Source organism: Periplaneta americana, chromosome 5 (assembly GCF_040183065.1).
Source record: "Periplaneta americana isolate PAMFEO1 chromosome 5, P.americana_PAMFEO1_priV1, whole genome shotgun sequence".
Lineage (NCBI taxonomy): Eukaryota > Metazoa > Arthropoda > Insecta > Blattodea > Blattidae > Periplaneta > Periplaneta americana.
Genome location: NC_091121.1, coordinates 178,837,122 through 178,855,315, shown reverse-complemented (window position 1 = coordinate 178,855,315; position 18,194 = coordinate 178,837,122). Strand labels below are relative to the sequence as shown.

Sequence of the window (18,194 nt, the reverse complement as noted above, 5' to 3'; positions counted from 1 at the left end):
GAAGGAACGTCGTATGGACTTCATATTTCGTCACTAGACGAGTCTCAAATTAAGATAAATACATATGAGTGTATAGAGTATGCCGATACAGACATTGTAGCACACTCATTATTTTGATCACCAGCCGCTACTGCACATACATTATATTAAATTTACTTCATTCTCAATTATATTCACAATCCTTACAAATAAGAGCCAGTTCATTAAAAATGTAAACAGCACAGCAACCCAACCGAGGACATGAAATGTTTCACACAATTATAGGAATTCTATGAATTCTCTGTCACTTTTTCTGCTGCAGTTGCCTGTGTTACAGTAATAATTTTCGTTGTTGTTTCTTCACCACAATGTTGTGTTTGTCTCAGGGTAGGCAAGACAACTGCAGTTCTGTGCCTGGCTTGGGACCGGCATTCAGCTCCGCAGTTCTGGAATTAAATGCTTCGAATGACAGGCATTGATGTCATGCGAAACAAAATCAAAATGTTTGCCCAGGAGAAGGTTACTCTGTCACCAGGGAAACACAAAATTATCATCCTGGACGAGGCAGACAGGTATGATTCTTGTAATCGATAAACAGATTTAGGCCCAATTGTATAAAACTCCCTGACTAAAGATCAACTTTGATCGAAGATCGAAACGTGAACCGAGTTCAGACACTTCTTCTATTGTATAAAACTTTCCTGCGATCAAATTACCTTGGTTCAAATGCAATCTAAGTTCACTTGAAAAGGATTTGGCAACATCGCATAAACAGCTGAAATACGTGATGCGCGGACAGGTTTGTTCAGTGTTGCCAATCTAGCGACTTTAACTCTTTTTCAACAACAATTTCTTTTAACTTTTATATTGCTTAAATAGGGATTTAGTAACCTTTTTAGCACCCCATAGTGACAAAATTTAATCTTTCTTTGTTGATAGTGAGAAATCTAGCGACTTTCCAACTACTTTTTGGCGACTTTCCGTACACTCTGTTGGAGACATGGTTTCTTGTGCAATGTAAATAATGGCGTACAATAAGAAGAAGGTTGACTGTTCTCCGAGTTGTTATCATGTTATGGTGTTTGATACTGCTAAACATAATAAAGCTTTATAAAACGACAATTTTCGTTTAGTAATAAAGTTAATTGAAAATTTATGAATGTACCTATCATATCCATTAATAATTAATGGTTGTTATAAACATAATATAATTATAGGTTATGTTATTTGATACTGCTGAACACGATAGAGCCTTATAAAATATAAGAATGTTTGTGTATTAAGGCAAGAAATTGAAAGAAATATATATAAATGTACCTATCATATCTATTAATATTAATAATAATGGCTATTTTATTTGCACAATCTGTCACTCGTATATTTCAAACAGAAAAGAAATAACTGAACTTGGATCATCTAACTTAATCGGAGAAATTTCTTCAGTCAAAGTTGACTTTAGTTTGAGACAAATTAATCTCAGATTAGACTTTATACAACACAAAATTCCAAGTTCAGCTGAAACAAGGATCAATTTAACCTCTGATCTAAGATTAAATGGTTTATACAATCGGCCCTTAATAGTCTTCAGTTTGTGTCTGTGTCCAAATATTGTGGGTATTACCTGCACGAAAATGTTAGATTTTTCCTTTCCCATCAAAAAATCTATAGTACAGATTTCTCATATTGAGAAGTAAAGTTGGGTGTCATGTAGGATTTTTGAGGTTTAGAAAATTGTTTTGACGTTAAGGAGTGAATCTTCCTAGCGGCATGCATGCAGTGTGTCTTGGCAGCTCAGCAGGGCTTTATAATTCTGTAATTAATATATAATTGGATAGAGTTATGTCACAGTAGACCAATCGGCACTTTTGTAAAAAAATGTGATTTTGGTGTCATCTGCAGGCAAATAGTTGAGACTGTCTTAAAAAAATACCTGAACACATGTCTTATTTTCCACTCTCAAAATTGAGTTTTTGTTCTTGTGACAACAGACCAACACACAGTTTATTACTGCAAAATTTACATAATAGTATAATGGTCAAAAGTCTTGTGTAGTATTACTTTTTTCCATGCTCAGAGTTATTTGGATTTCAACACAATTGATGTTATGAATCTATAATTAAATTCAAGTAAAAACCTCAATCTTCTAAAAATTGATTTTGCTGTTTGGTCTGTTGGTTCAGTTATTTGTTATAAAATGTTTTTCCAGTTTCATATTCAAATGTAGTCGAATCTCCATACAGTAAAAACCAATATAACGATTAACTCTGTTACAACGATAAATTTTGTTAGTCTCAGAGTATTTCGTAAGTATGTTTTATCCATCATTCCTTTAATGGTGAAATTTTGGACAAACTCAGATTGAATGATAAAAACATTATAATAACTTTTTAATTTACTTGGTTTTTATGTTCAGTATTCCACTTTTCACTTGGTATTGCCCTTTTAAAAATATTCTGTTATTTTGTTTACTCTTTACTTCTGTTGACCAATTCTGATATTTTGTGTATAGTCCGGGTCAACTTACTTAATACCCTATGGGTGAAACCTAACCATTTTTCCCCGTTACTACATAAGCTAAATGGATTATGGTGATTTTCTAGTTTGCAGGTTGAATTTTCTTTTGCCAACTTCGTTTCGAATTTCGGTACTGAGAAATACTACAACTGGTAGTGATTTTCTAACTGTTATGTTGGCAACAGTGACACAAGTTGTCAGTAGTTTAAATTCTGAAAATTCACATTGTTCTAGATTTCTGAGCTCATTAGTGGAAGCTAGTGAAATTTCAACATACTAATAATTAATTAATATCAGTATTAATATTAATACATAGCAGTTATTGTATGTGTTGCTTTGTGTTGTGGTTACAATTCAGGACTAGAGTCAGGTAGGCTAAGTGTAAATAAATATAACATATTTCGTGCGATACATGCCCTTGGGTAATCGATAGAAATACCATTTCACATTTTAGGCCTAATTAATTTCTTTCATGTTTAGACTTTTATTACAATAATGGAGTAAATATTCTAAAGCATACATTTCAAAGTGGCATTCGTTTTCGGAATTCATACTAATCATTTCACGTGATCAAACAAAATACATTTTTAGGTTGGTTCTCGTGATTCGTAAGCTGTGTAATCAAAGCAATGAATTTCATGTTGTCAGACAAAATACATTTTAATATTAGATCATACACTAATCTACTAACTACTAAAATAATGTGCGAGAGGTCCAGAAGGGAAATAACACTCTTTCACAAATTATTGAACCTTTTAGAAAACACCTCCCCAACATAAAGATGAGATGTGGTAAATAAGCAAGACATCGTTATTGTTAATATTATATACTATATTAGTGTTGTTGTTGTTGTTGTTATTATTATTATTATTATTATTATTATTATTATTATTATTATTATTATTATTATTATTATTAAAGAGTGTAAATGATATGTTGTTATTGAAGTGTTATATCAGTGAAGAATTATGTTGTGTCAGTGAAGTGAGTTGTATCAGTGAAGAAGTATGTCGTGTCAATGAAGTGTGCTGTGTAAGTGAAACGTGTTCCTGTCAGTGAAGCTTTATAGTTTATAGTGGCAGTGCAAAGTATTTGAACAGTGAAATGTTTTTGAAGTGTTAGTGAAATCAGGATAGAATCAGTGAAATGTGTCGTAGTTCCAGTGCAGTGAGTGAGTTGACAGCGAAATGAGTGTAATGTTGAAAGGTACTTGTGCAGATATGTACATATCATACTCGTGGGTTTTAATTCGAACTTAGGTTTAAGATAGAAATTAGATTTACTTTAAATGTAATTTTAAGTGATCGTGCTTCATTTAATTTAGGATGTTCCTTATTATTATTATTATTATTATTATTATTATTATTATTATTATTATTATTATTATTATTATTATAAATTATTGTTAGTATTAATTATCAGTATTATTATTAATTGTATTTTAATTAATAAGTTTATTATTGTCATTATTGATTGTAATTAGTTACCACTGCCACCGGGTATATACCCATTACAGTGTGAATACATACATTTATTATTATTATTATTATTATTATTATTATTATTATTATTATTATTATTATTATTATTATAGTACATGGCATTGTGTGATTTTATCCTCTTTTGGTGATATCTAGTTTTAGTTGGCAACACTGAAGAGACGGCCAAATTAGTCAGTCTTACATGATCCTCAGTATAAGTAGTGTGTTACAATAGAACTCTACCTGCTTCAAGGACAAGTGACCGACCTTGAAGTGGTTTAACGTCTCTAATATACCACCAGAACATTGATTATACTTAAAGCAATAAGAAATATATTTGTTGCTGAAAACGGAAAAGCCAAAAGACAGTACAATCACTGATTAAAAAAAAAAAGAGCCTGAATGTTAAATGAATTTGTAGCCTACTTCAAAGAATAATCAAATGGTGAGTAAATGTTATTTCATGGTATGTAATGCTGTTTTATACTATGTTCTTGAGAACATAAATATGGGTAACATTGGATAACCACTCAATATAACAATAACCCTGATATAACAGTACAATTTTCCTGGTCCCCAAAAAATTGTTGTTGTTTTCTAATGCCAGGCGTTTGACATTAAAGTCATTTGACCTCTTGCACTCCAATATTTTTCAAAGACATTATCATGGTCAGCCACTGAAGTACAGATTTTGAGGTGTTCCGAATCCATTTCTTGGTTTGAGTTGCACAATGGGCAGTTAGGGGACTGATATATTCCAATTCTATGCAGGTGTTTGGCCAAACAATCATGGCCTGTTGCCAATCTAAATGCAGCTACAGACGATTTTCGTGGTAAATCGGGACCAAAAAAATTGTATCGAGGTTCGACTGCATAATTTTGTCATTGTAAATGTAAAAGAGTGGGTGGGTGACAACAGGCACCATTGTCAGATTTCACAATTAATTGTTTTATCTGTTATGTTGACGGAGGGCGCTCAGCAGGCATTGAGAGCTGTACAGTCGCACAACAAGATTTGCTTTGGCTTGTAATAAGAGTGAGAAAATCATAGAAGCCATTGAGTCAAGATGTGCCATGCTGCGGTATGGCCGGTTGTCTGATGCCCAGGTCTTGGCTGAAGTTAATCGAAGTGTGCCAGAAAGAACAGGTGAATATATTCATCACTGTCTAGATAGTGAATTTAACGATATTCAATTCAATTTATTAGGCCATTAGACGTGCAGTAATAGGCTTTGTCAGAGATATGTTGAGAAACACAACTGTAATGAAACAGTAAAATTTAATTAAAGCAATGAAAATACGAAATGTTTTGAAACTGTAGAAATTAATGAAAACACTTCACACTTAATATATTACTGTAACAAAATATAAATAAATTTATTTATTAAAATCAATTCCATACAAATTTGTGTTAAAACTCACCAACAGAGTAAAAAGGATTTTTTTTATAACCAATCATAAAATATAATTGAATCAGTCTGAGCTAAAAGGAACTAAGTCACTTTTCACAACCTTTCAGCGAAGCAAAAAACATTCCACTAGTAACACAAATATTATATTTTTATGTTATAGAAGACAAAAGAATATTTAAAAGTCTTAGTTCTTTTTTCCACCGTTCAATGCACATGACATCTGTTGTTCAAATTGTTGCATAACCCATTGACTTAGTTCCTTTTAGCTCCGACCGATTCAATTTTAAAGCTATTGATTGGTAACTTACAATATTGACTGGGAAGCTTATTGTATAATTTAATCCCCATAACAGAAAAGTTTATGTTGCTCTTATGTAATCTGCAGTATGGATTATTAATTTGTTCACTATTTCTAATTTCATGATCATGTATATTGGCTACTAATGAGTAACTGTCCATATTATGTCGAGTGTAAAGTACAAGATCGTACATACATATACAAATTTATAACAGTTAATATCTGTGATTGTATGAAAAGTGGTCTACAGTGTTCATGATAATTTTATTTACATAAAATTCTAATGGCTTTCTTTTGTAAAACCAAGACATTTCCAATTTTGATAACACTTTCCCAGAAAGTTGATAATTTTTGTTCATTCTTATCTAGAATTTCCTCATTGGTTTCTTTATTGTATCTGCTTTTATCCTGCGACATTACGAATACAAACATTAGGGAATGTATTCTGTCACTTGTTTGTCACCTATTTGAAGTATATTGGTGACAGTCTTTGAATCTTGAGTCACTGTTGTTTGCAGGTTAATTGTTCCAGAGACTCAAAACAAATGTAGAGTTCGGAAATGGAACATCACTGGAAGAAGGAGAAAAATACTTCCAGAGTAGCCCTCATACTTAGAGTTGATGAACTGTTAAATCTGTTGCAGATCTCTTACACAGAAGACGGGTTAGCAGCGATCGTGTTCACTGCCCCGGGAGACATGAGACAGGCACTGAACAACCTGCAGTCCACGTGCAATGGCTTCGAACACGTCAGCAGCGGGAATGTCTTCAAGGTGAGTGGCAGTGAGCACACTGGTGGTGACTTGGAACACGCACCGTAGGGATTTCAGTGCTAAAATTTATATTTTTTTATATTAGCTCCCCTAATTATTATAGAAGAAAATGTCATTAAAAAGTTTTTTGTAGAAAAAAAAATTCTGCATCCATTTGTTTTATTAAATTAATATTTTTATTATGAGTGTGTTCGGAATTAATTAAAATTAAAAACTACTTATGACCATCTTTAATGAAAGCTTAATTACAGTAGGTCATGGATAACGGATTTTTTTTTTGTTTAAAATGAAATAGTTTAGGATCCAATCAGTTATGATAAAATTTAAAGGGGAAACAAATGAATGTGACATCAGTGTGAATTCATTTTTTAGGTTAACAATGAAAATACCGATGTTTACATTATTTCAGTAATTCTTACAGATTCTAAAGCTGCAATTCAGGGAATATGTTCAAATGCTACAAAGAAGTCAACAAAAATAAGAGAATGCTATAAAATGTTAACACAACTCCAAAAAGTTAATAAGATTGTCCGTCTCCAATGGATTCCAGCACACTGTGGAGTCTTGGGGAATGAAACTGCAGACACACTTGCAAAGAAAGGCACAACAATAAAACAAAAGTCTAAATTTAATTTCTCATATTCCTCAATAAAACGCTTGATCACTACACAATTTTCTCATTCATACCTACAAGAAATAGAATCAAATGCTAAAGACAAAAAATGGATTACACTACTTTCCAACCCAGATATAATCCCCCAGAGACCAAGGAAAACAGCAGTTGCAGCCTTCAGACTATTGACAAATCATGACTGTCTAGCAAGTCATCTCTACAGAATAGGCATCTCAGCTTCACCCATATGTGTCCTGTGTAACGATCCAGCAGAAATGAATGAAGACTTGTGAAGCATTAAGATCAGAAGAAACTACAGTTCAAAAGTATTGGAAAGCACGACTGCTAATGGCTTCATTGGCACTAGACAACAACAACAACATTATTTCATGGTAAATTAGTAAATCATAATAAATGTTCACATGACTGCCTGCTGGATCGCATCTTATGGCTATCGCATGCTATGGCTGAGCCATAAGATGCGATCCAGCAGGCAGTGTTCAAGTAGACCTCCATAGACCATTTCAGGTTTATGAGAGCAGATTGAATGGAAAAAACTTCTTAAGCGAATAATATCAGGCATTTTCCATATTTATTATTACAATATTTATAAGGTTGTAAAATTTGAAGTGACTTTTGAATGGTCCTATAATAGCCTTATTTAGGTACAATATCTACGAATGTAATGTGATAAAACCGATTAAATGAGTTACATTTCTGTAAACTTAATAAACTCTATACAGTTCAGTAGATACTGAATCCTATGTTTTGATGGTATATACCTCATTTTCACTATAATATGGTCACAGATCTTTGATTAAACATATGCCTGCCTGATAAGGATACACCTTCTTCATATGTACTTAATTTCAGGTGTGTGATGAACTACATCCTCTTCTGGTGAAGGAAATGTTGCAACATTGTGTTGTTGGAAACATTGAAGGCTTACAAGGTATGTTTAATTATGTTGGAAGTCTGTGTGAAAGTGATATTCTGTACACCAGGGCAGAACAAATGTTGGGCACAAGATCGCCACTGTAATGAAATGTTAATCTGGCATTCTGGCTGGAATATATTATGACATCATTTGGTATGCCCAGACGTGTTTTGTTCTTTGTGCATGCATAATTCTACTCAGAAGTTATTTCTGATTTTCGTGATTTTTGGAGTTCAGATAGGAGAAGGAGAGATTTTTTGGCCCTTGATTTGTTCTCTATTCTTAGCCTTGGGTTTAGACTGGATATCAGTTGAAGATTAGCTCCATAGCAGTAACTGGCCTCTTCAAGGCCAGGGATGCACCAAAGGATGTCATGACGGTGTGATTTTCGTATTTTTTGGAGTTCAGATAGGAGAAGGAGAATTTTTTTGGCGTTTGATTTGTTCTCTATCCTTCCAAATTCTAAATTAAAACATACTTGATTTTTTTCCTTTCATCCTACTTGGGTATATGTATGTGAAAGACCACAAATATTATCAGAAAATGCAGGCTCTAAATTTCTAAAATTTTTGTTTTCCCATCTTTATCACTTACTTTGTTAAGCACAACTTTCCTGCATCTGTCACCATATTAGTGGGCCTGATCTCTCCATCTCTTTGCTTCTCGTTCCCTTTCCTCATCTTCATGTTGTAAATGTTCACTTCAATTTTCAGATAATATCTTCTCTGTGGAAACTTGGATATGCAGCTGAAGATGTAATCGGCAATATATTTCGGGTTACTAAAATCATGCAGATGCCTGAGGAACTGAAGCTGGATTTCACAAAGGTTGGTGCAGCTTAATGTTGTTCAGTTTCGACCACCATGTGTTTCCTGTTACGATATCACTGCAGCTTCTGCTCCCATTTTGGTTGTGTTCGTCTGTTTGTCCATGTGGCCTGTTAAAGTTTCGCGCCATGCTTTCCTCTGCTGGATTCTTGTGTCTTCCGAACTGAAATTTTATATTGTAATTTATTTCATTTACTCAATTTTCCAAAATAAACCATGTACTCCACTTTTGAAAAGAAGGGGTGGGAAATAAAAAATAAAACAAACACATATTACTTACATAATTACAAATGGCTTTAAGGAACCCGAAGGTTCATTGCCGTCCTCACATAAGCCCGCCATTGGTCCCTATCCTGTGCAAGATTATTCCACTCTCTACCATCATATCCCACCTCCCTCAAATCCATTTTAATATTATCCTCCCATCTACGTCTCGGCATCCCAATAGGTCTTTTTCCCTCTGGCCTCCCAACTAACACTCTATATACATTTCTGGATTCGCCCATACGTGCTACATGCCCTGCCCATCTCAAACGTCTGGATTTAATGTTCCTAATTATGTCAGGTGAAGAATACAATGTGTGCAGTTCTGTGTTGTGTAACTTTCTCCATTCTCCTGTAACTTCATCCCTCTTAGCCCCAAATATTTTCCTAAGAACCTTATTCTCAAGCAAAGTTTCAATAAATGTACTCGCAACAAATTAAAAACAACTAATACAGTTCAATTAACAATAAATTTTATCCTGGAACAAGGTCCTCCAGTTTTATGCAATTTTCACTTGCATAAAATTTACGGGCTGTAGCACGATTTCCATGTTCCTCCGCATCTTTGATAATTTTAAGTTTTTCACTTCAAGGAAAGGATCAAAATCTCTTACCTTTATTGGTACTCATTTTCAGAATTGAAAATATGAGGCCCACAAACTATACTTATCACACTTAAACTTGATTCTGACACATGTACTACTGCTAATCCAAATGCCATTTAACAAGCGAACAATTGAAATACCCGATTGGGATGATAATGGCATGTGCTGTCACTTGAGGGCAGGAGGAAAATTGGGCAATGTTGCCAACTTCATTTTAAGTAAGCTGTGTACCCGTATTTTTTACTTGTGTATATCGGAAGAAAAGTACGAGAAAATACGGTAATATGAAAAAAGTATTTGTCACCTTTGTAATAACTCATTCTTCATTCAGTTGTGTTGAAGTTGGTGCCTTTTGTACAGAATGATGTGTAATTGAATCTTGACATGTGTGTCCTGCAGGAAACTGGAACGACTCGCTTGAGGATAGTGGATGTTCTTACAAGCCTTCTGCAGCCAAGAGGCTATGAACGCAACTGCTAGTGTGTGTAAGTGAAGTCTATTCATTTTCTTACATACACAATGTAGTATTAGTCTGAAGTAAAATGTTTACGTCTGTCACTCTTTCCTCAAGACAAAAAAAGTTGTATCTGACATGATGATTCAGCTGTGTGCTCTCTTATAACAGGTACACTGCAAAAGAAATGCTGATACGAAATTATGTCATTTTCCGAGAACTTTAGAACCATGGCAAGGTGGAAAGCAATTTTCCTGAGATTAGTTTTTTAAAAACATGTAAATACGACTTTTATAACATGTTCACGTTATTATTTAATATGAATTGATTTTAAATTATTTATATACTTTTATTTACGCAGAACTGCATTGTATTCTTCACCTGACATAATTAGGAACATTAAATCCAGACGTTTGAGATGGGCAGGGCATGTAGCATGTATGGGCGAATTCAGAAATGCATATAGAGTAACATACAGAGGGAATAAGGACTTTGAGGAGGCCGAGACGTAGATGGGAGAATAATATTAAAATGGATTTGAGGGAGATGGGATATGATAGTATGGACTGGATTGATCTTGCTCAGGATAGGGACCAATGGCGGGCTTATGTGAGGGCGGCAATGAACCTCCGGGTTCCTTAAAAGCCATAAGTAAATAAATAAATATACTTTTATTTTACAATATCAATAAGAATACCACACCAAAATAGTGAAACTGCAGTTTATATGGTATACCACAGCCTTCCTTATTATCTATGGATGCTGTCATTGTTACATTCAATATATACGGCCAGTTACATTTCGTATTGTATTAACAAAAAAGTATCAATTTTATTATAAATGTAAAATTTTATTATAAATACAGATAGAGGACTGAAAATTGAATCTAATTGAAACATTTAACTACACATTTCTCCTTTGCATGGAATAAAAAACTCTTTAGAAAATTCAGGCCAGTTCAGATGTTCTGTATAATAAATTCTATTGTTTCCTGTACATAATACATATTTCAAATCAATAGCATTTCTTTTAAGACATGCTTTTCAACTCGGCATTTCGTTTGCCCAGGATGTCCAGGACGTTTGACTTTTTAACAAAATACCAAGACAATGACAGCATTTCAATCTTATTTATAACTGAGATATTGCTGCCCTTTGAACATAGAATCCTGCATCTACCCTTCTAGATTCCTAATTAATGAAAAAGTAAAAAACACAAAATATGTGACATCTGTCCTTCTAACAAATGCCCATTCTAGGGGAAATAATTTTTTCTGAGAAAATTTCACTTGGGACTAATGTGGTATTAGAATTTGTTGCTATACTTTATCCAAGAAATACTCTGTTACAATCTGCACAGTTATGATACTTCCACCCTGTATAATTGATAGCGATGGCAGGGCCTACTTTATTCCCTGCTTTGTGTGATTTGAGCTACAATGTGTCTGCAGTGTGATTCAAGACACACGGAGATATCTGTCTGTAAAGCAAGGGACAAGATACAGTTGGACGGGAGTCGTTTCTGAATTGGGTCACATGTCCACAACATGGACTAAAGAGAGATCGCTCTTATATCTTAAAATCTTGTAGTATTAAACTATGGAAATACAGTGAAACCTGTTCAAATCGGAACCTGAATAATCCGGAATCCTATTTCGGAACAATTTATTGGTCCTGGCGAAATTCGTATGTATTATGTGTAATTTTTCTGAATAAAACAGAAACTATCCAACGCAGAAATGGAAACTGTCTGCTACCGTTCAAAACGGAAATAATATTTTCGACACACTACTGTATAATGTAAACAATATTTTGAAACAGTATGTGTTTTCAAGGAATGTACGAAATACGTAGGTCACTAAGATAAAAACAAGTTTTCTTTGCAAAATTTTTGAGGGTGCGAGGGTGTGTTGGCCTGGTGGTCATAAATTTTATTACCCTATTGACTAGGTAGACGAGTCCCTTCAAAGAAATTCAATGCTTCACCCCTGTATACTGTCGTAGCTGGGTAGAACGCAAGTGTATTAGTGACTTCGTGATGAAAAAAAGTTGCGTAAAAATTTTGCACTATCATTAACTGATGAAGTAAAAGTTATCGAGAAAAATTAGAAACGAAGCGTATGGAAAATAATGTTGAAATTTAGGAATGGAAAACTCAGGTGTAACTTAACATTTTCAAAAATAAAGGGCGTATCATGAGTGAGTGGCTTGCGGTCAATAATGGTGACATAAAAAGGAAACAGAAAACTGGTTACATAGAAACAAATGAACTGTTGTGGGAGTGGATTCTTCTTGCCCTTTCAAAGATCATGCCAATTTCTGGATCTGCTCTGCAATGCAAACCCTTGAACTGGAAAAGAAATTAGATAATCCAGAATTAAATAATGTGCTGTGATATACAGTACAGTATTATAGTATAGGGTTAGATATTACATTTAGTGTAATTAATAAACTTTATAGTGTTTCATGACTGAGTTATGATACAATTTATACATGAAATGAGATTTTCATCAAGATCATTCACCAATTAAATAAGCGACAGGAAGTTGGTTTAATGTCAGTAGTGTTAAACGGAATATTTTGTAATTCCTACAATTTGCGGCATGCCATTTATACAGATGATAAAATATTCCATTTTAACTTCACACATGAATAACACGGAAACCTGTCCACAACGGAAAAAAAATTAGGACCACGTCACTTCCATCTTGAACAGGTTTCACTGTATTTATGTATTATATGAATAATAGCCATTAAACAAATCAAGATTTCAGGTATTACTCCCTGTAAAGTTTATTTGAATAATTTCTTGATTTGCATAATACACGTCACTGTTCATTAACAGAAAACCACAATTTAAGTCACACGGAGTTAGTGTGCACTCGAAGTTGGTTGCTTGACTGTTGTCAGCCCACTTTGAGGTCTGTGGATATAGAGGGAAAAATTGGATCGGTGTTGGTTAGAGTTCCCGGGTAGCTCAGTGGTAGAGCGTTGGTACGTTAAACCAAAGGTCCCGGGTTCGATACCCGGCTCCGGAACAATTTTTCCCTCGAAATTATTCAATAGCCATTAAAATTCAGATTCACAGGCCAAAAGGGAAACCAAAGTCCTCAAGCGCCATTACATATAAATTAATTTGGCTCTAGATAGAATTACTTGGAAAAGATATGAAATGTAAGCAGCAACATGTTTATATGTGCAAATGATGCAGAGCAGGCTTCAAAGACTGCACTGTGCACTGCATTAACAAGGCAGTATAGGAGTATATAAATGTAAGTTACATATTTATTTACAATTTTTGTTTTTATTAAGTAATGTCTGACAGGAAGTGTGTTGAGGCAACTTGAATGTTTTTTTTATTGACAGAAATATAAACTTAACTAAACCCTAGCCCATTGATGTTTCTTTCGTTCTCTCTTTGCGATGACACCAGTTATATCAGGAGCAATAGTAGACTGACAGAAAAGTTAAGCTTGGTTCAGTGATCGATACCACACAACTATCTTAACATCTTGTGCCAACATAAGATTTTATTTATCTAATGTACCCTAACCAAACATAACCTCTATATGACCATTATTTCCGGGGATTAGAGACTGAAATGTTTTTAGTAACAAAGAAATGAGTCTACAATAAAGTGCAAAGGATTTGCTCGATTTTATTGATGATCATTAGTAAACATGCGGGGATGCTACAGTTAAAAGGGCGGGCCTCTGAGCCGCTTCGTTCTCCTTGTGTAGAAAAAAGTCTGTTTTGGAAGGTCAAAATGACCATTTTTTTTAATTTTGCCGGCCTCTCCCGTCCAAACACAGGAGGATAGAGATTTGTCCTTTATACTGGAGATAGAGTTCGACGAGCTGTATTCAACGCACTCTTCGGCTTTGTTGTGACTACACGTACTGCAGAGTTATGGCGGCAAGAAACTCGGAAAGGCTGCAAGAAAGTCGGTTTTTCTCGAAAATCAGAAAGTGTTCGCAATTGCCATTTTGATGCTATCGTGTAAGAAGTAAGTCAAGGGGGAATACAGGGCCGCATCCCGTTCCTCGGTATGGCCATTATTTCCGGAATTAGGGACTCAAATATTTCAGGTACCCACAAATTAAGGCTAGAAAAAAGTATGGAGGATTTGCCGGATTTTAGCGGTGATTAGCAATAAATTAGCGTCCATACCATTTCCACATTCTACAATCCTAGTGGAATCATATAAAACATTAAGGTTGGTTCTCGAAAAAATTAAATATCATGAACATGAGTGGTGTACTATTAGGACAACAGAGAGGATACACAAAATTTCTGTGCTTCCTGTGCGAGTGGATAGCAGGGCCAGGAACAAACATTGGAACATTGTATACTGGCCTGAAAAAAAGCAACTAACGCCAGCAGACTAAAATATTAACAATGTAAGTCTCGTTGCTCATAAGAAAATAAATACTCCCCCTGTTAACATAATATATAACTGGGAGTTATGAAGCAGTTTGTCAAGGCACTAGACAAAAATCTTTCTTGCTTCCAGTACTTACGTACGAACTCTTCTTCATTGTCACATGCTGAAATCAGGGAGGGAATATTTGGTGGCCTACAAATTCGAAAGCTGATGATGGATCACAATTTCACCAGTAGTTACAATGAAAGAAACAGAAGAAAGTGCATGGAATGCATTCAAAGAAGTTATGAAGAAATTTCTTGGTAACGTGAAGGATCCATGGTACCAAAAATTGTAGAAAACATGTTGGACAAGTTCAAAGTGCTCGGTTGTAACATGAACCTAACACTTTACTTTCTAATGGACCATATAGATTACTTTCCTGCGAATTTGGGAGCCCTCAGTGAAGAGCAAGGTGAAAGGTTGCACAGGATCTAAAAGAGGTAGAGCATCGCTACCAGGGATGTTGAGATGTAAATATGATTGCCGATTACTGTTGGAGTGTTGAAGAGAATTCTCGAGGACTTCACACACACTGAGATTCCTTGGAAAGAGAAAAAGCGAAACCGACGACGTCTAACATAGGCTACATCCTGAAGGTGAGCTCTCTGCCCTTATAATTTAGTTTAGTAAAATGTTTTGCTTGTACAGTATATAGGCTTAATGGTTCTGTGAATTCTAAACCGTTTATTTTATTGTAATACATCGTAGCAATAAAAAAAATAGATGAACGTGATAACAAATCAGATACACAAAATAATTATATGATTTCTACGAACACATTGTAACTTATAATTTTATTTTATGGCAAAAAACCTGGCGTGGTACAGCAAAACAAAATGTATTTTTGAATTCAGCACACCGAAATTAGTAAAAGTTGCATAATAATATTTATACCGCAGAAAAAATTTCTCATTTGTTCCCTACTGTAATCAGGCCTATGTGTAAACATAGTAAATTGTATTTAATGCAATGTTGTTATTACTTAAAATAGCACATTCAAAAATACACAAGCATGTAGGAACTAATGTAGAAATTAAGTTTAAATTAATTACAAAAGAAGATAAAAACTCATATTAATAAACAAATTTGATTTTGACAAAAAAAATCTCACTTAAATTAAAAAGTCACTACAGTTTACCAACCCTGACTATTCACTGAACATAAATAAGGTAATACAACTTGCATTAAGCGTATGCCAACGCCATTGGTTACTTTTAAGCTGTGCTGCATTACTTGGCACAGGAAACAGGAATAACCAGGTCTTCTCATTACTGCCCGATTTCTGTCAGTACACTGCAGCACATTTTCAATAAAAAAGTCTGCCATCTTCTTTCAATTAACTGAAACAAACCAGCAGTATGCTATCATATAATGCTTTAATAACAGTACATTTCATGAAACAATTGAAGGATTTAAGTATAATCGACGTTTGTGAAATATTTCTGGAAGAATTCTATCATCAGAGTCTGTAAAAATAATAGTCTATCTGTGGTAACCTAACTCTGTTTTTATTTTATCGAAATTATTCGAGTAAAGGTACTACTGTTAACTGTAGAGTAAAATTTTCTAAAATATGTTTTTTTTTTTTTGGAAATGTCACTCCTTTACTATTCCACTACCAAACGACACCATCCTTTGGTAACGGAATTCTAAAGAATTCACCCAGGAACAATATATTTATTCATATCTGGTTCTGTCCCAAGAATTTTAAGACGTCTGACCAACTTAACTTAGCTATATACAAAAAAAAAATATATATATATATATATAAACGTTCTAACATATGACTGTTCTGCTGCTTCTTAGAACTATTAGGAGCAAACTTTCAAAACTTGGCATGTCCAATTTTAGAAAATGTACTTCAGATACCCAAAACTTATATCTCTGCAATGAACAAAATATTTTCTATGGCGAAAAATATATTTTCTTGCTATAAATTCATATAAAATTTCATCACAGAAAAATAATTTTTTTATTACAGACATATATTTCTAGCATTTTCTGAAAATGGGCAGGTTTTGAAAGTTTGCTTCTCATGTCTTTTCCTAACTCCTAATTAAGGAGCAACACAACACCTGGTACCGGTGCAGTACTTTGCCATGTAGGGCCTAATTTCGGAATCACCACCTAATTAAAGCATCATATGATTAAAACGAATAGCTGTAGCTCATATCAATATTCAAAGTAACAGTTGCACAAATGCCAAATGGGCTATGTGTTTATCTTGAAAACACACAATGCTAAGCTCTTCTGATAAATTTATTTGTAAATATTAATCTACCTAGGATAGTTGAATTTTTTTCTAATGAATAACAAACTCTGAATAATATCTTGCTTAAGTCTAAGATAATTATTATCATCATTAAGTGCAGGTTATTAGTGCTGTTACTCTTCATGTATTAATATTACTAGGGAACAACTTTTGTGCGGTAAAAGAGAAGGTTGGTAATTCATATGGAAACCGATGCCCTGAGTCCGAAAATGATTTCATGTTTTATGTATCACGTCTAGTTTTGTCGCAATTTCAATTTTTCGATATTTACTACAGTGCAGTATTCACTATACATTAAGCCGAGGTGCCCCCTAGCTGATGGCACTAAATATCAAAACTAAATATTTTTGTTCTAATATTTATCTCAGAATGATGTTTCATCATCCCATGCCCTATCACCCCATCCCCTTTCTCACTTTGCCGGGAAGTTGTTCTTTACACAAAACATTAATATATAGTTCTTAAATCTTGTCAGTTGAGCAGCTGGCTTACTTCTGTGAACACGTATGAATTTTGTTAAAGTGGAGTCCCAAGAATCGTAGTGCAAAAGTGTGATTTCAAAAACTGAATATGGCGAGTACATCAGGATTGCGTAGGAGACAGTGCGTACAAAATCGTCACAAATTTTGCTGTATTTGTGGGTGTTATATGTTCGATGGAAAAGTTCGTAAATTAGATTCCTTTGTAAGGAAGCTATATTTTGCTTACCTCAAAGTGAAATTTGGTGACATGGATAAATCATTTGCACCTCAAAGTGCCTGTAACAATTGTGTAGAAGGATTGCGTTACTGGTATGCATGAAAACGGAAAGCAATGCCATTTGGTGTACCAATGGTATGGGGGGAGTAGAGGAATCACTATGATGACTGTTGTTTTTGTATGTGTAATGTTACTGGTTACAACAAGGAAAACAGAAATCAATTAAGTATCCCAATCTTCAATCAGCTTTGAGGCCTGTTTCTGATGGGCCTACCTGTACCTACACCACCAGCAAACTTGGGTGACAGTGAATCTGAAAGCAGCTCCCCGAATGCAGATACTGAGATGTCTTCTGATCCAGACGAATTTGACAATTCACCAAAAAAATTTACCCAACCCGAGCTGAATGATTTGGTAAGGAAATTAGGACTCACCAAAAAGAAAAGTGAATTACTAGGCTCTGGACTGCATGAGAAGAACATGTTGGCACCAGGAGTTACATTTTCATGGTACAGGAATCGTGAAAAACTTTTCCGGAAATACTGTACACAGGAAGATAGATGGTACAGTATATTGTACAGTTGTGAGGAATCTACTAAAACATTTGGGAGAGGAGGTATATGAGCCCAAAAGTTGGAGGG

At 34.4% G+C, this 18,194-nt stretch overlaps 1 pseudogene; it reads left to right on the top strand.

Moving 5' to 3' along the window:
- The first annotated feature begins 480 nt into the window (after positions 1-480).
- LOC138700450 (replication factor C subunit 2-like) overlaps positions 481-18,194 on the top strand; it is a 229,265-nt pseudogene continuing 211,551 nt past the window's right edge.